This window comes from Myxine glutinosa, chromosome 1 (assembly GCF_964187855.1).
Source record: "Myxine glutinosa chromosome 1, kmMyxGlut1.1, whole genome shotgun sequence".
NCBI lineage: Eukaryota > Metazoa > Chordata > Myxini > Myxiniformes > Myxinidae > Myxine > Myxine glutinosa.
The window spans coordinates 108,622,517-108,645,672 of record NC_136261.1 but is presented as its reverse complement, the minus strand read 5'-3'; positions in this window follow the sequence as shown (position 1 = coordinate 108,645,672).

The window sequence follows — 23,156 nt, the reverse complement described above, 5'->3', positions numbered from 1 at the left end:
GGCCCTAACAGCTGGCAGTAACCTCACTGATTCCGCCAAGTGAAGGCCCTAACAGCTGGCAGTAACCTCCCTGATTCCACCAAGTGAAGGCCTAATGGCTGGCAGTAACCTCCCCGATTCCACCAAGTAAAGGCCCTAACGGCTGGCAGTATCCTCCATGATTCCACCAAGTGAAGGCCCTAACAGCTGGCAGTAACCTCCATGATTCCGCCATGTGATGGCCCTAACAGCTGGCAGTAACCTCCCTGAATCCGCCAAGTGATGGCCCTAACAGCTGGCAGTAACCTCCCTGATTCCGCCTGGTGAAGGCCCTAACAGCTGGAAATAACCTCCCTGATTCCGCCAAGTGATGGCTTTAACAGCTGGCAGTAACCTTCCTGATTCCGCCTGGTGAAGGCCCTAACAGCTGGAAATAACCTCCCTGATTCCGCCAAGTGATGGCTTTAACAGCTGGCAGTAACCTCCTTGATTCCACACGGTTGGTGCTGATCTTCTTCTGTGCTGAAGTCAGTCGGTTTCTATTGCTGAAAGGGCACCCATGTGCCCCTTCTATGCCGTTTCTGCTAGTTCATCAGATACACATTTCATTTTGGCATCTTTGAATGTAAAGTACACTTTTGACAAAATATGTGTCCGTATTCTCCCAATCGTTAATTTAGGCCCGACACCAGATGGCAACTGCTGAATGAACACGTTGAAGCTTGATCAAACACACAATGAAATCTGCCACGGGCTCCTCCTTTGGTTGTCATTCCAAAGTCCAAAACTTAAAATGTTCAGCAATGATGATGGGCTTTGAAATACAATGCTCTTTCAATATGGTATTCAGTTCAGCGTAAGACTTCAAATGTTTTTAAACATTTTGAAAGCAACTAGTCTGGCAATAGAAAGATTTATCTAGTCTAGCAATACACCTGAATGGTGAAAAATGTACAAAAGGCGAAGCATCCGCCCCAGCAATGGTCAGAAAATAAAATTGGCGTCTTGTCGTTGCTTATTCCATTGGTTGCCATGAAAGCATCACAACAATCTGCAGGGTCATCAAATAATTTCAATTTCTTGTTGAAAATGCCACATTTCTAAAAGCAGTCATCATTGTTCTATGTCTTACGGGTTCCAAAAAATAAACGATCTTCGTCACCAATTGTTGTATACCGGACAACCAACATCACACCAAAACCTTCCAATATAGAGGCAAGGAGATATGGACGTGTGTAAAAAGAGGAGATGCCATTTCTTGATGGCTTTATTCACACATGTACATATAGGGCTGCCTCACACTAGGCGACGCAATGCAACAAGATTGTCAGCAACAGGTTTTGATAATCATGTAATCTGTGTCGATTGATGATCATCGACAACTAGTTTTTCATGTGCGTTGTGACAATCGTAAACGTTTTTCACGTGCGTTGTGACAATCGTACTAGTTTTTCATGTCTGTTGCGACAATCGTATAAGTTTTTCTTGTACGTTGCAACAATCGTAAACGTTTTTCCTGTGCGTTGCAACAATCGTAAACGTTTTCCATGTTCGTTGCAACAATCGTAAACGTTTTTCATGTGCGTTGCAACAATCGTAAACGTTTTTCATGTGCGTTGCAACAATCGTAAAAGTTTTTAATGTGTGTTGCAACAATCGTAAAAGTGTTTCTTGCACGTTGTGGGGAATCGTAAAGGTTTTTCATGTGTGTTGCGACAATCGCAAAAGTTTAATAACTTCAACTTTTATGATTTGAAGAGTTATTAACGACAATTGTGCATCATCATGCAATGTGATGGCAATCGCCGACGAGGTGCAATGTATTGGCCAATTGAACTTCAGCTTTACTAGCTTCCGGCCTTAGCGTGCTATCACCTGCAGCAATTTTAGAAAAATAGTTGTAGCTTGTGTGAACTTTGCAGCCCAAAAATGTATTAGGAAATGTCAATGTAATAGCCTGAGCCTGACCTGTTTATCCATAAGTATTGTTACGTGTGTGGATGTAGGTAATGAAATACCTTGGTCCAGATAGAATTGTATAGATTTGCGTGCTCCGTATGCCGTGAAGCCACCTCGATGTATTTAAGTTAGGGCAGGATGTCCGTGTAAGCGTTTATCTGTCTCCATGCGAGGGGTGGAGCTATACTAACTAGATAGGGCATAAGGATAAATTCCCAGTGTGTAATTGCCCTTGTGATTTTTCCCTTTGTTCTTATGACATTTATTCGGCCAGCCATGTGATCGGCACCTAATTATAATAATACGATCGCTGGCCGGATCCGGCCACCACTACCCCACCTAGCCGAATCTTCTCGATGGGCGTCAAGAATGGCCGTGAGGTCACACCCCGAAGGACGATTGGTTGAGGAACAATGGGGCAATGCGACGGTGCTGCACAATTGGTTAGAATGTGACATCATCATCGAATATTCTAGCGCTGGAGAAAAATGGCGAAGCGACCACCATTTTGCTCTCTCTCGTTCTGCGCTTGGTCGCAGGCGGTCACATTCGTGTTCTCTCTCTGTTCCTGTCTGCGGTGAAAGTGGACACATTTTTCTCTCTGTTCCGGCCATGTGAAAGGCAGACGCACTCTTGCTCTCTTGGTGCTGGCTTGTGATGGTTGTGCTTCGTGCTGCGTGGGCCTGAGAAACATCGGAGCTTTGTGGAGCATGGAACGACCGGAGGAGGAGGGGCGTTTTGCCGCCGCTTCATGGCTCAGTGTGCCATGTTGCGCTTCGCGCCATCCTCAGCAAGATAAGTGCCGGCTGGCAGGAACATTATTTATTTTTACTTTCGTTTTCCCCTTCTTCGTAGACGAGTCTTTGTGGAGGTGCCTCAATATAGGAATTAGTTTACCGTACTAATTAGTTTACCGATATAGGAATTAGTTTACCATATATTCATTTCTTTCAATGCCTGTATTATTTTCATTAAATTCTTTATTTATTGCATTTTCAATTCCTGGTGTTCTGTCTCGTTTATTTGTCGTGGTTTCGGAAAACCCTTGTCGCGTCCATCCGTGTAAATAAGACCAGGGAACTCCATTCCCCGAGCATGCTAAAGGAACCGCCATCACTTCGGCTCATATGCCTCGGCGTTAAAGCCATTGGCCATCTGTCACCCAGGTGTCTTAACCCCGGGGACATGATAGTATTTAGCAAACCTTCAGCAGCAATAAATTAGCGTCATTCTAGATATTGTCGTGTCACCGGTGATTAAGATCACCGTTAGCAGATAGCTGAACAGTTTGCTTTAACTCTGAGGCAAATAAGCCAAAAATTGGCGGTCAGTCCGTCGTGCGCTGGCAAGGGAAACCGTGACAAAGCACGAAAACCTGTACGGACAAAAGCCACGGGGTTTATTCCTCGAACCCACAAACACAGAAACGAGACAAGGAAAATCAACAATTTAACAAATGAAATGCAACAAATAGTGGTTAAATGAAAATAAATACAATATGACCAAAATAATGTTGAGGTAAAATAACTGCTACGTTGAGGGACCCTCCATGCTGACACAAAAGCACACAAGGGGAATGATAAAAGAAAATAAATTGTTTCAGTTTAAGCTTTGCATCCTGAATGGCTGGTAGGGGCTTGCTGGTCGTCGAACCTGGGTCTCCGCGTGGGAAGTGCACAAGATGGCACGTAATCGCGCCTGTAGCCAGCCGCCGGCATGGGGAAAGCAGACAGGATAACCTTCGTTGGTTTGCTCATGACCTCCTCCCTCTCCGAGGAGCACCACCGTCGACCAACACCCCCTCTTCTGACATTGCAACGACTCCACAAGTTCTCCTCACAAGCGCACCCGAGACAAAGCGTGACCGCCCATGACGAATTTCAGCCCGAGAGAGAGAGATACGCTTCCTCCTCTTCTTTTTCGAACCTTCTCACTCTCTGACATCATACAAACATCACAAAAGCTCAGGGCGTGGCCTTTTCCTTGCTCGATTGATGGGCGGGGCTTAATTCCCTGTTACGATCTTTCGGAGGCAGGGTTTATTTATCGATCATAATGTCTCAGTCGGCATTATGTCAGTTGTTGTGGTTAATGGAGCATGATTGCATGGCTGCCTGAGTGAATGTAAAAAAACACAAGGGGAAATCACAGGAGGCAATTACATTCTGGGAATTATCCTTAAGCCCTATTTAACTAATACAAAACTACCCTCCGTGTGGTGACACATATACACTCTTAATCTTAAGCTCACAGTTTCCCTGCTTATGTACATCTAAATGTCTCCTATGCATCCACGGTCCATGCTAATACTACATAATCCTATCTCCACTAGGGTATCCTTTCACCTACCCCCTACAAACATAACAATATATTGTGTTATATAAACTTTTAATGATAGTCTCTGCCTTTGAATTACGTGTGTGTACCTGCATGCGTGTGTCCATCCATATCCATATGTCGGTTTCAGAAAGTGGAACGGGGTAATCCCAGCACTCAAAGTATCCCCCTCTGGTTTTGTAAGGGGCATGATTCATGGACCAAGCTGTGAAGTTGTGTTGTTCTCAACGTTTTTGTTCTGAGAGCTTATTTTAGGATCGTCACTGAGCCCCAGACAGCTTCCAACTGTAGTTTGTTTATATTAATATGCCCAGGGATGGTTTTTGAGATCTATCAGAGGTTCTTCTTTATCATTCCCTTTACTCCAATTATCACTGGTACAATTTTGGCGTTCTTCCCACTCTTCCATCCAGGGCTTCAAGACAGCTATGCACCTCGAGCTCAGGTCAATCCCCCATCCATACTCATAATCTCTTCTACCCCAAATGACCCTCTTCCCAAGCATTCCCTTTTCGAGGTTATTGTGATTTTTCCCCATCTTCGTAAGCTCTTTCCTTTTGTCAGTTTGTTGGTTGGTTTGTTCCTTTTCTGATTCATCCCCACTTTCATCCCCTTCCTATTCTTGCTAGGTTTCACCTTTTCTACAGCTTGTTCATGCCCATGTGTCATTATCCCCTCCACTTAATCTCACATTCACTTCTACTCTGCTGTTGGTGATTTCCCATTTCCATTTTGTTCCATTCAATTCGGCTCTAGCTCTCCCATGAGCCTCGACCATTTATACAAAAATGCACCAACAAGGTAACACAAAATAAACGAAGAGCCTCCTTTTTAAGGTCAAAAGTCGAACTACTAATAAATTAAGCTCTCTAAAAATGGTGAATATTAAGCAGTTCTAATATATTCCTTTGCAGAAGAAACGTAGAAAGAATTATGAAATTCTAGAGATTAAATTGATGTGGATGTTGCACCTGAGGGTATGGGTATTAGCTTCGTAAGTCACGAAGGTAGAGTTAATAAATACCATTATAGGAATAATGGCAAACTGAAGTAGGATGTCGACTTAACTAGAAACTGCCAACCTGATGCAGTGTGACTGTCTGTCGAGAACACTGTATCTTGGAGCATCGTCCGTCAGATGAGGATGCAAGGTATTGAATTGTGGACTTTAAACATCCCACGGTATCTTCAGGATAAAAAGGTTGTTGCGTACTGGTGCTGTGGCTAAATTCTCTTCTTGACGTTGGCTGTATAATTGGCACCACACAGCTACATCATGAAGGTGGGAGTGTAAGGTGTTGATGAGTAAATGGCCTCCTATTGTGCCAAAGTTTCTTTTTATTTTTTTTCCAATCTATATGCAGTGGATATTGAGTGATGCCCTGAAGCGTTGGTAAGATAGAGGGAGAAAGATAGTAACTTGAAATACACTCACTATATCTGTAACATGCCATATTTGCTGCAAAAAATACTGCATTAAAAGAGGTAAAGAGTGTGAGCATGAGGAAAAATGTACAACAGAACAAAAAGAAAATGAAGAACATAATCATGGATGAAGGAATAGGTGATTAATGTGAAGCATTTGGGATTGAAATTAAAAAAAAATTCCAAGTTAGAATACCTCAAATCAGTTATTCATGTGGAAGATGGCAGTATGAAAGAAATCAAAAGAAGATTAATGATGACAAAGAGGGCAGTAAAGAAACTTTAGAATGGCTAGGTGATTGCTGATTGCCTTCAAGTTGTCTTCTAGGAGCCACTGTTATTACTAACCATGCCTATGGAGCTGAGTTGTGAGCAATGAGGAAGGGTAATGAAAACACAATTGACATGAGATAGAGTGCTAGTGTATGATATTGAGAGCATCATTGGGAGAGGACGATGAACCAGAGTAGGATATAACAGTGGAATAGAACTGAGAAATGACATGATGTAAAAGACATGGAAGTGATTCATTCTTCAGGTCAAGAAAGTAGATGGAGGTTTGTTTAGCAAAGATCATCCTACGATGGAAGGCAAAAGGTGGGATAAAAACACAATTTATTTGTTGCGCAGGTGAGGTTCAATTGTGTACAGCAGGTGGGTTTGTGGACACAATTGAGTACAGATTACATTTTCCAAATACACCTGAATGGTGTGAAAATTTTGCAATAAAGAAATTATACAATTACAAGAAAGATCTAGAAAGCATCCCAAAATGCAAAGCCCGTCCACATCTGCTTTAGTTTGTACTCAAACTAAACTTGATGAAAACAACAGCTAAAAAAAAAGGATAATTTATCAATATTATTCATTTGTTTTTCTCCATATTCTCATAATAAGAGTTTATTGAAAATTTGATGATAAAAGCTCAAATGGTAAAAACGTTATGGCCTGCACAGACAGTCATTATCATTATCACTATGTACCATTATAATAATCGTTATCATTATCATTATGTACCATTATAATAATCGTTATCATATTCATTATGTATAAATTACAATAATCGTTATCATTCTTATCATTATCACTATGTACCATTACCATAATCGTTATAATTATTAATAATTAATAATAATTCATTTATTTTGTATAGCGCTTTTCCAGAAGCCCAAAGGCGCTTTGACAGAGTGGAAAACATAATGCATAACAATACATGAAAACAACAATTGCAAAAAGACAAGAATCAAGAAAACAAACAGCAGCGATATACGGCATATATATAAGACAAGAATCAAAAAGACAAGACAAGAATCAATAGGGAAATATTTAAAGCAAAAGGAGGGAGAAGGAGAAGAGATAGTCAGGGGTTAAATGCTGTGGGTTGAATGTTGAATGCAGCGTTGAACAGGTGGGTCTTTAGTGATGTTTTGAATGTGGTGAGTGAGGAGGAGTCTCTGATGGTGTGAGGTAGTGAGTTCCAGAGGGTGGGAGCAGCGATGGAGAAGGCCCTGTCCCCCCAGGATCTGAATTTGGTCCGGATGGAGGGGGTCAGGAGGTTGGTACCAGCAGAGCGGAGGTTGCGGGTGGGAGTGTGTCTGGAGAGGAGGTCAGCCAGGTAGGATGGGGCCAGGTTATGGAGGGCTTTGTATGTCAAGAGGAGGATTTTGTACTGGATTCTCTGGGGGATGGGGAGCCAGTGAAGCTTGTAAAGGACGGGGGTGATGTGGTCACGGGTCCGGGAATGAGTGAGTAGACGGGCAGCGGAGTTCTGAATGTATTGGAGTTTATTGGTGATTTTTGAGGGTGAACCATAGAGGAGGCTATTGCAGTAGTCCAGACGGGAGGTGATGAAGGCGTGGATGAGGGTTTCTGCAGCCGTGGAGGAGAGGGATGAGCGGAGACGGGCAATGTTTTTCAGGTGAAAGAAGGCTGACTTTGTGATCTGTTTAGTGTATTTGTCGAAGGAAAGGGTTTGGTCAAAGATGATTGTCATTATCATTATGATTATGTACCATTACCATAATCGTTATCATTATTGTCATTATCATTATGTACCATTACAATACTCGTTATCATTATTATAATTTTCATTGTGTACCATTACCATGATCGTTATCATTATCATTATCATTATGTACCATTACAATAATCGTTATCATTATTATAATTTTCATTATGTACCATTACCATAATCATTATCATTATCTACCATTACTATAATCGTTATAATTATTGTCATTATCATTATGATTATGTACCATTACCATAATCGTTATCATTATTGTCATTATAATTATGTACCATTACAATAATCGATATCATTATTATAATTTTCATCGTGTACCATTACCATAATCGTTATCATTATCATTATGTACCATTACCATAATCGTCATCATTATTGTCATTATCATTGTCATTATGTACCATTACAATACTCGTTATCATTATTATCATTTTCATTATGTACCATTACCATAATCGTTATCATTATTGTCATTATCATTATCATTATGTACAATTATAACACTCGTTATCATTATTATCATTTCATTATGTACCATTACCATAATCGTTATCATTATTGTCATTGTCATTATCATTATGGACCATTACAATAATCGTTATCATTATTATCCTTATCACTATGTACCATTACCATAATCATTATCATTATTGTCATTATCATTATAATTATGGACCATAACAATAATCGTTATCATTATTATAATTATCACTATGTACCATTACCATAATCGTTATCATTGTTATAATTATCACTATGTACCATTACCATAATTGTTATCATTATTGTCATTATCATTGTAATTATGGACCATTACAATAATTGTTAACATCTTACTATAATTCACCAAATGTCTGTCCATCTGTCTGTCTGTCTGTCCATTTGAAGGTACCGTAAAAACTGCTGAACCGATCGCAATGATATTTTGGGTGGATAATCCTGGGATCTCCAAGAGTAAAATAGGCTATTTAGTTTTCCCAATTTAAACTTTAGTCTCCAGCATTCTCAGGTTTGGACACGCATAACATTCGTGTTCGCATAACATTCGTGTTCGCATAACGTTCATTGTGACGATGTTTTCATTGTGACGATGTTGTTTTCCCGGGTGCCACACAAACGGCTGCACTGATCGCTGCACAGCTGCACCGATCGGCCTTGGTGACCTCGGACAAAGACCTTTTATAAGGACATGGGTTGAATCCCTGCTTGAGAGGATTCTAACCCATTTCAACTGAAGGAAACACGTATCGGGAGTACATACGACATAGTGATTGTGAACACGATTATCGATCACGATCATCATGATCATAGTGTATCAATCACTGTGGGACATTTGGTGAATTATAGTAAGATACTGTTTAGATTTTGATGATTTGCGTGTGATATGATTTAACGGATGTTCAAATGAATCGTTTAAAATAAAATAGCCTTCAATTTCTGATATTTGACCTTTTCATTTGGGCCTCCCAACTGAAGCCCCGCCCATAGGGCGGGTACCGTTGCTAGTGTCAAAGAAGGATGATTTGGAGATAGATGAGGTGCAGCAGAGGAAGGAGAGTAGAGGTGTGCTGTTCTCATCAATGTCCACCAATCATTTGATTTTTAGGAGAATTTATTAAATATCATTAGAAAGAGGAAATCTAGGTTTAATAAGCACAGATTACATACAAAGTGTAACACACTCTCATAGGATAGTTCACAGGAGTACACATCATAACACGGAGCAGAGCCGGCAGAATCTTCCTCCTTCCCTGCTTTCTGACTGTCTTTTATACATGCAGAAATCCTTGGAAGTCCCTCTCAAGGGAAAGGGTTTTCCGAGGCATACTAGTCCCACATCTGGCTCTACTCTTGCAAGCCATGAGAACTCGTAGGTATGTGAGGATAACAAATGACCCTTCAGAATTGTCCTCCCCTGAGTTGCCTTTTTAGCCGCGTCGCAGACGCTGCTAATAGAGTGCCCTCTGCTGTTGTTGTTGTTCTTCTTGTTCTTGTTCTTGCAGAGAAGACAAAACCTCAAAGCTCCACCCATTCTGGGAACCATAGCTCCACCCATTGTGGGAGAGGCTTCATATAAACAAATATCCACCATTTTATTAACTCGCATAGCTTTGAGGCCTGTTTTGTAGGCCCATGGTGTCTTCCTCTCTCACACAGTTTTATTTCAAATCAAATTCGATATATCATTTCATTTTCCACAGTCGCTAACATAGTTTTAGACTTGATTGAAAAAAAACGGGAAGAAAATCCGATGAAAGTTGCCCTTTATAGAACGAAATGAATTCTCAAAGGCCTGTAACTTCAAGTCCATTGAGATATTTTTTTTTTAAATCACGGCATGGTCATTCATACACCGCCCGAAATAACAGACGGGAAAATGCCGAGATATATTAAAAATTCGTCCATTTGATGACAATCGTCACGATGAAATATTTAATTTATACGTCGTCACAATAATGTGGAGAGAGGAGCATAGCTTCGTTCACATGTCGCCACATATGGGAAATTGCCGAGATATATATTTTTTAAATCGCGGCATGGTCAGTCATACACCGCCTGAAATAACAGACGGGAAAATGCCGAGATATAATAAAAATTCGGCCATTTGATGACAATCGTCACGATGAAATATTTAATTTATATGTCGTCACAATAATGTGGAGAGAGGAGCATAGCTTCGTTCACGTGTCGCTACACATGGGAAATTGCCGAGATATATATTTTTTAAATCGCGGCATGGTCTCTCCGCGGCATGAGCCGCGGCATGCGGCATGAGCATAGCTTTCTCTCCGAAAAGATCGACTGGACAACCCTCCCATCTACTTTCTCAACAATCCTCTCCAAGAAGTTCTGTCGCTCAAGCTTTTGGGTCTCACCATCTGCCATGATCTTTCTTGGGAAAACCACATTTCCAAGCTGGCCTCCAAAGCCAGTCGCCGACTAGGCATCCTCCGTCGTGCGAAGTCCTTCCTAGGCACACCTGAGCTCCTCACCACATACAAGGCTTTCATCCGCAGCTCAATGGAATACTGTTCTCCCCTATGGGCTGGTGCTCCTGCCTCACACCTGGCTCGGCTTCACGCTGTTGAATCCAAAGCTTTCAGAATCATTGGAATCTCCCGCGATGAAGCTATCTCTGAGGGCCTTTCACTCACTCACCACAGGCAGGTAGGTGGTCTTTCTGTCTTCTACCGACTCCTCTCCGGCCTTGCTCCCCCAGCTCTCTCTGTGCTCTGTCCCCCAAATATTCCTACAGGTCGCACAAGATCTGCCAGCCACCCTCTGATGGTTAAACTGCCGAGATCTCGGCTCTCTGCTCACCTTCACTCTTTCATTCCTCTTTTCTCCCGCCTCTGGAACAAACTCCCACACTCACTTCAATCACACTCCTCCCTCCAGGTCTTCAAAACAGCTGTTCACCACCATCTCTTATCTTCCCCCATCCAAAACCTTGATCTTTTCTACCCCCACTAATTCACCCCAGATCCACCTTGTTTGAAATTCCAACTTCTTACCTGGAAGTCTTGGCAGTGTCCATATGTTTTATACCTCTCCCACCCCCCCCCCCCCTTCCCATGCCTCTCCCCCAAAGCCCTCTCCCTCCCACAGTTCTCTCGATGTCTCCATGTCTCTCGGTCCCTGCTCTCAAATGTTGTGTTTGTGTCCTTCCCCCTCTCTCCCCATCTTGTCTACCGCTCCCGATGTTATTTGTTTTGTGTCTGTTTGTCTTTCTGTGTGATTAATGTTCGCTCTTTCACGAGCCTCGATCTTGTATACAACAAAAAAAAAAAAAAAAAAAAGGTCAGTCATACACCGCCTGAAATAACAGACGGGAAAATGCCGAGATATATTAAAAATTCGTCGCCACACACGGGAAATTGCCGAGATATATTTTCACTTTGCACAAAATAACATCAAGTAATCGAATCAATAGGAATGTCCTGTGCCTATAACATCGATGTTATAGGCACAGCTGCATCTAGGCATTGTGTAACATCGACGCGGCTTTTGTTTTAATTAAAACTTTTTGTACTTGTTTCCTTTACAACAGCTGACAATGATTTTTCACTGCAATGTCCTTCTTTCATTTGCAATCAAAGCCTGGCATTGCATCTCATTTCACTTGCAAATAAAAATACATGCATTTAAAAGAATTTGCTGAGCACAGTTTTTCAGCTCCACAATTCCCATTACAGCATTATTCATCTCAAGAAATACATTTTCCATATGTGTAAAGAGATGAAATGGTTCAGACATTTTATACAAACTTTCTGTGATTTTCCTGCAAGAACTACAATTAACTACAGGGAAACTTATTAATTCAAGATAGTATTAATTAATTAATCCATGTAGAAGTCCTACTTCTACACTCCTCCCTTTTTCTGTCCTTTTCATAGGGCAATTAGAAGGTCTTCAATTTACCTATTTGGATATCAAAATTTCCCATTACCTGAGGCATACACCATTTCCATTGAAGAATCTGCTCATCAGAAGGCATTTTTTTATTTTTTTATTTCTTTATTTTTTTTGTATACAAGATCGAGGCTCGTGAAAGAGCGAACATTAATCACACAGAAAGATAAACAGACACATAAAACAAATAACATCGGGAGTGGTAGACAAGATGGGGAGAGAGGGGGAAGGACACAAACACAACATTTGAGAGCAGGGACCGAGAGACATGGAGACATCGAGAGATCTGTGGGACATTCTCTTGTTCATCGAATTCACCAATCCTTAACAGTTCCGTTTATTGCATTTACATCAGTTAGCATCTCAAGTGTCTCTGCAAACAAACTTCACCTCATACAACTGCACAAAATTCCAGTCCATCATAAAGATTATTACTGTAATGTGCTTTATTCATTTCACCATTATCTTGGTGATACTGTCAGCATGATTTCATGTTAAAACAACTGAAACATTCGGCCATGTTGATTCCAAGGTGCTTGTTGCAGAGTGAATGCTGAACTGCTGTTTGAAAAAGCTGATCACTTATATGGTTGAAATTCAAGTATGAACCACATTCTTCTGGTGTCTTCATAGCACCCACACTATTCTGCGTAGGTTTTCCCGCTATCGTGGTAGGTGTGCAAGATCGCAAACTGACCCTGCTCCACATGTAGCATCCTTGCCACTCTTGCCATGAGCCGTAGCAGATCTTGAACAAGGCTGTTGTCCAGTTGTCGTTGACCTGTCTCCTCACTCATCGTGAGTGGGCAGCAAGTGTTGTGATGTTGGTCGACCGGCAGGACGTGGGCCCGAGATGACAGGTCCATCCATAGCGATGTTAGGACCGTGGTGTTCAAGTTGTCCGTGGTCCACGCCAGGAACAGCCAGCGGAATTATGGAAGCCCAGTGTAGAGAAAGAGGCAAGGCCATCCACTTACAACTCCGCGCTGGTTCCCTGGCCGTTGTTGGAGCAATGACATCAAGTCACAGCGTCCAGGAGAAGTTGCAAGTAGCATGTTGTCATCCAACCATTGCTGATGTGTTAGATGTTCCAGGCGCTGAACAGGAACAAGTGATCACCTTTCGCTCACTGATTACAATGTGACCCAGGCCAGTGGTCACACAATTTTCTTGGTGAAGGTGAACATCCTTTCCAATCTTACAGAGGAAGATGCCTTTGCCATTCTTCAAAGGAAGGGTGTATGCTACACGTAATCTCATCTCTTGCCAAATTTTTCTCTGTTTGCACTCTTTCCAAAGCAGTTATCGCTTCATTTCTTAGCTGTTAACTGGTTGTTCTTTATTCAGCCATATCTGAATCTGCTCTCAAACACACTCTGGATCAGGTTGGGTACACCTTGGCATGATGTTACCATGTTCTAACTGATCATGTATATCTTATAACAGCTTCACATTCAACAGTTTGCTGTTTTTCCTCTAACCATTCAAAAGGTTATATTTATTCATATACTTCACAAAGGTTAACATAAAGTTTATAAAAATTAAAAATTAAAGTGAAAGTTATAAAAAGTTTTAAAAGTTCCTTATAAAAGTTAAAGTTGTATAAAGTTGCTTGAAGGTTAACATAATTCGAAAAATTAAATCATGTAGTCTTTGTAATGCAAATCAAAACGGATTAAGTTCTCCTTCTCCTTCCTTTCTGTTTGGTTATTTAATTATGTATTTTTGTCTTTTTTGTCTTTGTTTTACGTACTATGTCAAAGCGTCTTTGGGTATCTTGAAAAGCGCTATACAAAATAAATGTATTCCACAGGAATACCTAATCACAAAGTCACAAACAGGAATACCTAATCCCACACAAACTATGCATAATGTATTCATTCTCATAGATTCCTCACTTTTTTCTTTTTTTTAAACTTGAATTATTTTAATAGTTTCTAGAAGTAGTATGTGATCTTCAAAAATGGTGCTTTATGCCACATCAATTTTCATGGTTTCAAACTTTTGGTGACATCAGTTCACAGGCCTTTTAAGACTGGCACAATTCTTTACATTCCTTTTATGGTATTTGTGGAACTGTAAATTTATGAAGCAAGCAATTTCTATGAGCCTCAACCCTCCATTCCTAGTCTGCAGGTGTCTTTTTGTGGTTTCCATGCAAAGTTTGGGATCCCCCTGCAGTTGGCAAGTTATCTCCGGCACTGCCCAGAATCGTGGCTCGAGAAGAATAAAAATTCTTAATGGAGGCAATGGCGGAGCACATATTGTCATAAATGACTGAGGGAAATAATATTACAAATAGGGTTTTTCCAAATAATGTAAGGTTGGATCGAGTTTGTCTTATTGGAGAAAAGATATTGTTTCTTGGTAAATAATTAAATAATACAACTGATGCCACAATGTCTAACTAGGTAATTGCTGGATCATCAAGGTTTGCTTACCAATGTGCTCGGTGAGCAAGCTTTCATTTTGACTGTGAGTAATCGACTCAGCACGAAGTCTGAACTAGATAAGTGAATGTAAAGTACTTGGTAATTATTGCAAAGTCGAACAATGGAAGCGGATAAATCGCTCTGCGCTGACCGTTGTAAAAACAGTTTAGCAGATGCTTTTTTCTCTTACTTGGAGTTTATTTAATAAATAGTTTTTATGAAATTGCCAGCGTTCTCAGGAAAATCTCTCAACAAGAACGATAATTAAACACTGAATCAAAATAGCTTATTAGTATTTGATAAGGGTTAGTCTGAAATATGAAAAATCCATGGAGGCTAGCCCTCTCTGGCTCTCTGCTTCTCAGTAAAGATCTTTTGTGGGATTGCAGTATGATTTTGACTTGTGAGGGAAAAGATGAATTTGCAGGTTGACAAAAATGTGGTTGTCATAGCTCTCTGAGACAACAAAGTTCTACCTGCAACAAATTGAACTTCTGAGTTTTAGAACCCTTGCATCAAACAATAAATGAATTACAGATAAAACCACAGAATGGTAAATCATTTGGTATAGTTTTAATAATGGAAGCGCTGTAATTATTTGGTTGTGACTAAGGCTAATATTGTTTAAAAATGTGCTTTGAAATAAAGTAAGTGGTCTTTGTTCTTGTCGTGTCGAAAATGAGTAAAAGATATATCCACTTCACTGAGAATGACCTTCAGATGTTCTTGAAGGGATTAGAGAGACGGGGCTCCAGGTGTTTTGCAGGAGACAATGGAAAAGCAGAAAACCGCATTAAAGAATTTGGAATGCAAATCTGCTGTCAGCGGGAGGCAACCTCATCCTCGACAACTACTCCTTCCCACCCAAACTTTGCCCAACCAATCCTATTGCTCTCCTCCCCTCTCTTCGCTCCTTCCCCCTCCACTTGTTCCCTCCCACCCAAACTTTGCCCAACCAATCCTACTGCTCTCCTCCCCTCTCTTCGCTCCTCCCCCCTCCTCTTGCTCCTCCCACTTGAAATGTTTTAAAAATCAGAACGAATGACCAAATAACCAGGATTAGCACTGGGTCTGTAAGATGTTGGTTTGCTGTACTTAGGATGTTTTACTTGGCTGGTCGATTCTGAATGTTTACACTGTCTGTTAACTGTACTCTATGCATGCTGGTGTTTGGTGTGGCATTTCTTTGTGCATCCCTACTGTACCAGGATTTCACTTGGGACCTTCTGTGAATCTTGAAATGTAATTTGTGAATTGTAATATGGTTTGATAAAGGTTATTGTTCTTGCTGTGTATTTTCTGGCAGACAGAAAGTGTTGTCCTCCTCAGGAATTAAAATTTGTGACTCTCTTCTGACAAGTTGATGGACATTGAATTTCTTGGTTCATCTATTACATACTACTGTAGGAAAATATCCTTAACATATTATTCCGACTCTATCTCGTCCATTTGTATCAGTATGTGATTCAGTCTTTTTATTTCTGTTTCCAAGTTACCATAAAGGTCTTCCTCATTGGAGTCCACATTTGGTTCCTCTCTCAGCACCATTTCATGGTTAGTTATTTTGTTCAGACACACCGTCACCAAAGCTTTTCGGCAAGCCACCATTAAAACTATTGTCAATATAATTACCAATTTAAACAATTTAATTCAAAATGTTAGTTAAACAAAAGTTCGAACAATTAAATTCAAAGAGTCAACAAATTCATTTAATAAACAGAGCTTGGAATATTTTACCTACTACTCTTCCAAATATATTTATCTCCATGCAAACTTTTGTGCAATCATATAATTTTGCTCCCTTATCCCTTAGCTCTTAGACATTTTATTTACAATCATACTAATACAGATCTTATATTCATCCAATGGGTTTTTTTCCCTTGACAATTGTCACACTGTAACATTTTAATAGACCTTTGGAAATATTTTCCAAATAAAGTTTGTTTACCAAAATTGGTCTACCAAAATACTCATCTGCAAATTACGTATGCAATTACAGTTTTTCCCAATTTGTTTGGCCTTTATGGCTGTATAAGTTTCTGTTTACATGCAGTACCTTTTTATCTACCAAGCAATTATACCTCCACCTGAGACCTCCACCAGATATAAAACCTGGGATTTCTAATCTTATTAATGCATAACCTCAGGACCATTAGGCTGCACATAAAATTCCGCTATCGTTTACTGCCATAAATGCATTCTATTGTTATTATTATTATTATTATTTTTTCACAAACAAAAGATATTATCCATACTTTAGTTTATTATTGATCCATTGATTTGGAGCTGTCGTCCAACTTCCCAAAGGAAGAATCATAACTCTGAGTCTTAGTAATATCTCATTTAATTTAACCAGTTTCATAAAATTATTCACTCATTACGTCATTCTACTTCATAGGTCAAGATACATTGAGGTCTACCATTATCATTTCTTGTGTTATCCATTCAACAATTCTTTCTCTACCCAGAACCAATTCCCTGGTACTTATCAAAATATTACTATTTTCAAGCAGTATTTTAAAATCTCCTTTCATAAATCATCTGGCTCATCTTAGTGAGCTCTTCCCCATTATCACATCTGTCTTTGTTTATTAAAACATATTATCTACTCCTAATACACATCCATTCCTCCAGCACAATTTTACATTCTGATAAAATCCAAATTTATACGTATCAGAAATCCGTGAGCAGAGTACTCTGCTAAGTCAGTTTGAGATCCCTTACAAATTTGGCTAATTTTACTCCCAAAGGCATATCATTGCCTTTTAATTTTATGAACCTCATATCCATAAATAGCTTTGTGTCCTCATATAAGCATTATCAAAAATGGAATGCCACGATTACTCACAATTTCCTACTGTTAATTAATGGCTGCTTGTAACTCAGCACATCAAAAGAGGAGCAATCTTTGCATTTCCATCTGCTTTTTCAATGAGACAACCTTCGAAATCAAATTATGTCTTTTATTTCATGGATATTTTATCCCAACCATATCATGTTATTTATTTTGAGACAGGTATACTGCCGTTTTCAGCAATCTTTTGAAAATTACATAAACTCATGCATTATGTACACTAGTTTGCATCTGAACCATTATTTCCATATCAGGGTGGGTGGCATTTCTGTAAAGTCTGTCCATCAATTTTTGTCCATTAATTTTTAGAAGCACAGACACAATTTTTAGAAACACAATGTCCACATTTGTCCATTAATGTCCACATTTAGACCAACGTTTTGTCCCACAATAGATTATCCAGTTTTTCCCATCTGGTCTATCGTTATTAAAATGTGCAGCTCCCTTTTTACTTCATGGTAAATTATTGCCATATTATTTAACCCAAAATTGACAAAAACACACACTCCCATACCAGATGAACAATGTCAATTTGTCCCACAAATCCACATTATCATCCTGTAACTTCCATGGCGTTCCTCACCAATTGGTAAATCAATTGTTCCAAAAATTTGTCCTTTATTTCAATTTTTCAGATGCCCTGTAAACACACGTTTACCGTTTTCAAGAATAGGATTTCCTGAACTATATCCAATAATTAAGTCCAATCTGGGGTCCTTTTACTTCAATTTTCCAGAATTCTCAATATCTGCATTCAATTTTTGTTTTTATTCTCTTCCTTTTCTGGAAATTTTATGGAACTTAAACAATTAAGTGTTACATTGCCAATGAACAAAACAAGAAGACGTCATGCGGAGCATGATACTTGCAAAATCCGCCCCCCACCCCCAAGAAAAGAAATTCCATTGATACAGCAAATGGTCCATTTCATCAAGATTAAAATTGACAATCTTGATCAAAGCTCGGGTCAACAGGAAGAAAAGTGACGATTTTTCAGATGAAAAATGATAATTTTGGAAGGTTGACCTTGAGTTGACCTTTGCCCTTTTGACCTCAAATATAGTTCGTTTCCCTATTTAGTGACTCAATGTGCAAATGCTGTTCAATTTTCAAGTAAATTCGATGAAAATTGAGGATTTTAGAAATTTGGCCTATGTTGACCTTTTGGCCTACGTTGACCTCAAAAATACTTGGTGGTTGAATTCAGTGACCAGATATGCAAGTCCTTTTCAAATTTCAAGTCAATTGGATGAAAATTGAGGATTTTAGCAATTTGGCCTATGTTGACCTTTTGGCTGATGTGAACCTCAAAAATACATGGTGGTTGAATTCAGTGATGAGATATGCAAGTTCACTTCAAATTTCAAGTCAATCGGATGAAAATTGAGGATTTTAGAAATTTGGCCTATATTGACCTTTTGGCCTAAGTTGACCTTTTGGCCCATGTTGACCTAAAATATAATACGCGGTTGAATTCAGTGACCAGATATGCAAGTCCTCTTCAAATTTGTAGTCAATTGGATGAAAATTGAGGATTTTAGAAATTTGGCCGATGTTGACCTTTTGACCTATTGACCCCAAAACAATAGCCTTCTTGCTTTTGACAAACTCTACCATTTGGTGAAGTTTCGTGAAGATCAGTTGAAAATTGTGACCTGTAGGCCGGTGACAAACAAACAAACAAACAATAAGACGTCATGCGTAGCACGATACTTGCAAAATCCGCCCCCCCCCCCCCCCAAAGGTTTTCCAATGATACAGAAAATTGTCCATTTCATGAAGATCAAAATTTACAATCTTGATCAATGCTCGGGTCAACAGGATGAAAAGTGACGATTTTTCAGATGAAAAATGATGATTTTGGAAGGTTGACCTTGAGTCGACCTTTGACCTTTTGACCTCAAAAATAGTTAGTTTCCCTATGTAGTGACTCAATGTGCAAATGCTGTTCAATTTTCAAGTCAATCGGATGAAAATTGAGGATATTAAAAATTTGGCTTATGTTGACCTTTTGGCCTATGTTGACCTCAAAAATAGATGATGGTTGAATTCAGTGACCATATATATAAATCCTCTTAGAAGTTCAAGTCAATCAAATGAAAATTGGTGATTTATAGAAATTTGGCCTATGTTGACCTTTTGGCCTGTGTTTACTTAAAATATAATATGTGGTTGAATTCAGTGACCAGATATGCAAGTCCTCTTCAAATTTCAAGTCAATCAGATGAAAATTGAGGATTTTAGAAATTTGGCCTATGTTGACCTTTTGGCCTATGTTGACCTCAAAAATACTTAGTGGTTGAATTCAGTGACCAGATATGCAAGTCCTCTTCAAATTTCAAGTCAATCAGATGAAAATTGAGGATTTTAGAAATGTGGCCTATGTTGACCTTTTGGCCTACGTTGACCTCAAAAATACTTAGTGGTTGAATTCAGTGACCAGATATGCAAGTGGTCTTCAAATTTCAAGTCAATCGGATGAAAATTGAGAATTTTAGAAATTTTGCAAATTTGGTGACCTTTGGCCTATGTTGACCTTTTGACCTTATTGACCCCAAAAACAATATGCTTCTGGATTTTGACGAACTCTACCATTTGGTGAGGTTTCGTGAAGATCGGTTGAAAATTGTGACCTGTAGGCCGGTGACAAACAAACAAGAAGACGTCATGCGTAGCACGATACTTGCAAAATCCCCCCCCCCCCCCCCCAAAGTTTTCCATTGATACAGCAAATTGTCCATTTCATGAAGATTAAAATTTACAATCTTGATCAAAGCTCGGGTCAACAGGATGAAAATTGACGATTTTTCAGATGAAAAATGATGATTTTGGAACGTTGACCTTGAGTTGACCGTTTACCTTTTGACCTCAAAACTAGTTAGTTTCCCTATTTAGTGACTCGATGTGCAAATGCTGTTCAATTTTCAAGTCAATCGGATGAAAATTAAGGATATTTAAAAATTTTGGCCTATGTTGACCTTTTGGCCTATGTTGACCTCAAAAATAGATGGTGGTTGAATTCAGTGACCATATATATAAATCCTCTAAGAGGTTCAAGTCAATCAAATGAAAATTGGTGATTTTAGAAATTTGGCCTATGTTGACCTTTTGGCCTGTGTTTACCTAAAATATAATATGTGGTTGAATTCAGTGACCAGACATGCAAGTCCTCTTCAAATTTCAAGTCAATTGGATGAAAATTGAGGATTTTAGAAATTTGGCCTGTGTTGACCTTTTGGCCTATGTTGACCTCAAGTATACTTGGTGGTTCAATCCAGTGACCAGATATGCAAGTCCTCTTCAAATTTCAAGTCAATCAGATGAAAATTGAGGATTTTAGAAATTTTGCCTATGTTGACCTTTTGGCCTATGTTGACCTTTTGGCCTATGTTCACCAAAAATATAATTTGTGGTTGAATTCAGTGACCAGATATGCAAATCCTCTTCAAATTTCAAGTCAATTGGATGAAAATTGAGGATTTTAGAAATGTGGCCTATGTTGACCTTTTGGCCTATGTTGACTTTTTGGCCGATGTTGACCTCAAATATACTTGGTGGTTGAATTCAGTGACCAGATATGCAAGTCCTTTTCAAATTTCAAGTCAATTGGATGAAAATTGAGGCATTTAGAAATTTGGCCTATGTTGACCTTTTGGCCGATGTTGACCTCAAAGATACTTGGTGGTTGAATTCAGTAATCAGATATGCAAGTCCTCTTCAAATTTCAAGTCAATTGGATGAAAATTGAGGATTTTAGAAATTTGACCTATGTTGACCTTTTGGCCAATATTGACCTTTTGGCCATGTTCACCTAAAATATAATTTGTAGTTGAATTTAGTGACGAGATATGCAAGTCCTTTTCAAATTTCAAGTCAATTGGATGAAAATTGAGGATTTTAGAAATTTGGCCTATGTTGACCATTTGGCCTATGTTGACCTCAAGAATACTTGGTGGTTGAATTCAGTGACCAGATATGCAAGTCCTCTCCAAATTTCAAGTCAATTGGATGAAAATTTAGGATTTTAGAAATTTGGCCCATGTTGACCATTTGGCCTATGTTGACCTCAAATATACTTGGCGGTTGAATTCAGTGACCAGATATGCAAGTGGTCTTCAAATTTCAAGTCAATCGGATGAAAATTGAGGATTTTCGAAATTTAGCAAATTTGGTGACCTTTGGCCTATGTTGACCTTTTGACCTATTGACCCCAAAAACAATAGGCTTCTTGCTTTTGACCAACTCTACCATTTGGTGAAGTTTCGTGAAGATCGGTTGAAAATTGTGACCTGTAGGCCGGTGACAAACAAACAGACAAACAAACAGACAGAACCACAAACACAACCGACCAATTTCCTTGAAAAATCTTCGATTTTGCAAGTAACAAACAGACAGACAGAACCACAAACACAACCGACCAATATTCTTGAAAAATCTTCGATTTTGCAAGTAACAAACAGACAAACAGACAGAACCACAAACACAACCGAACAATATACTTGAAAAATCTTCGATTTTGCAAGTAATGAATTATTCTTGCTCAGAAGACATTGCAGCCAAAGGAGGCAGAGACATTTGCTCATCTTGGTCTAGTTATCGGGTTTAGATGAGAATCTAGTCTGTTGAGGCCAATCCTCGTTTGGGGTTTGCAACAACAGAGGCCTGTCCGTTGTCAGAGGCGCGAGTGATTGCTGGTACCCTGGATCTTGTTTTTCCCTGCCAAATTGTCGCCTTTTAGAATACTAGGACGTGCCCGTACGTGGGTGCCCGTTCCTTGCCAAAAAAAAAAAAAAAAATGTCTTCGCCCATGCATGCATGGGCGTGCCCATGGGCCCATGGGCGTGCCCGTAAGTGCGTGATGTGACCGTACAATGAATGTATCGTCCCGACGCCGCAGCTCGGATGGCGCTGCAGTTAATCGGGCCTGTATCGGCAGAGTTATTATAAACGTGTACTACAATCGATCGTACCTTACAGCGTCTGCTCGCCACGTTCAGCATCAGTACGTCGTCACTATGACTATCCGTAAGTCCGGAAGTGACGTCCTCATTTGACTGTCCGGAAGGTCGCATATCGCAGTTACGATGAATCGCAAATTAGTTTTAATTAGTTTTAAAACATAGTTTAACGCCAACATAGCGCCAACATAGTTTGCCAACGTGAAATAAATGAATACGCTCTCAAATGTGCCGTCCGAGGCAGAGTCTGTTCGCCACGTTCGGCACACGTGATTGCTCGCTGCTCTCTGATTGGTTGAATCGTTTTTTGGACATAGCTCGGTAACTACTTCTCCGATTAATATGAAACCTTGAAAAGGCACATCCTCGGGTCCCCAGCAATATACCTGGCAAGTTTCAAGTATATCGGACCCATGGTTGTCGAGAAACAGCGGTCACAGACAAACAAACACACAGACACACAGACACACAGACACACACACACACACACAGAGATTACTGGAATTATAGATAGATGGACAGTTTCTTTTCCAGTGTCCTCGTTATCCACACCTGAAACACTGGTCATTATCATCCTTTGTTCTTTCCACTTTTTCTCTTCCATCTCTGCCTTGCCGATCAGATCTTTGATTTTTCATTGGGTCATAGGAGGACCTTCTATGCTGTTCTGTTTGGGGACACAGGTCGGAATTGGGTGGGGCAAATGTCACTTTCATTCCTACGTTCAGAGGCATTTGCACGTTTATTTCCTCCAATATATCCTGTATCACCTT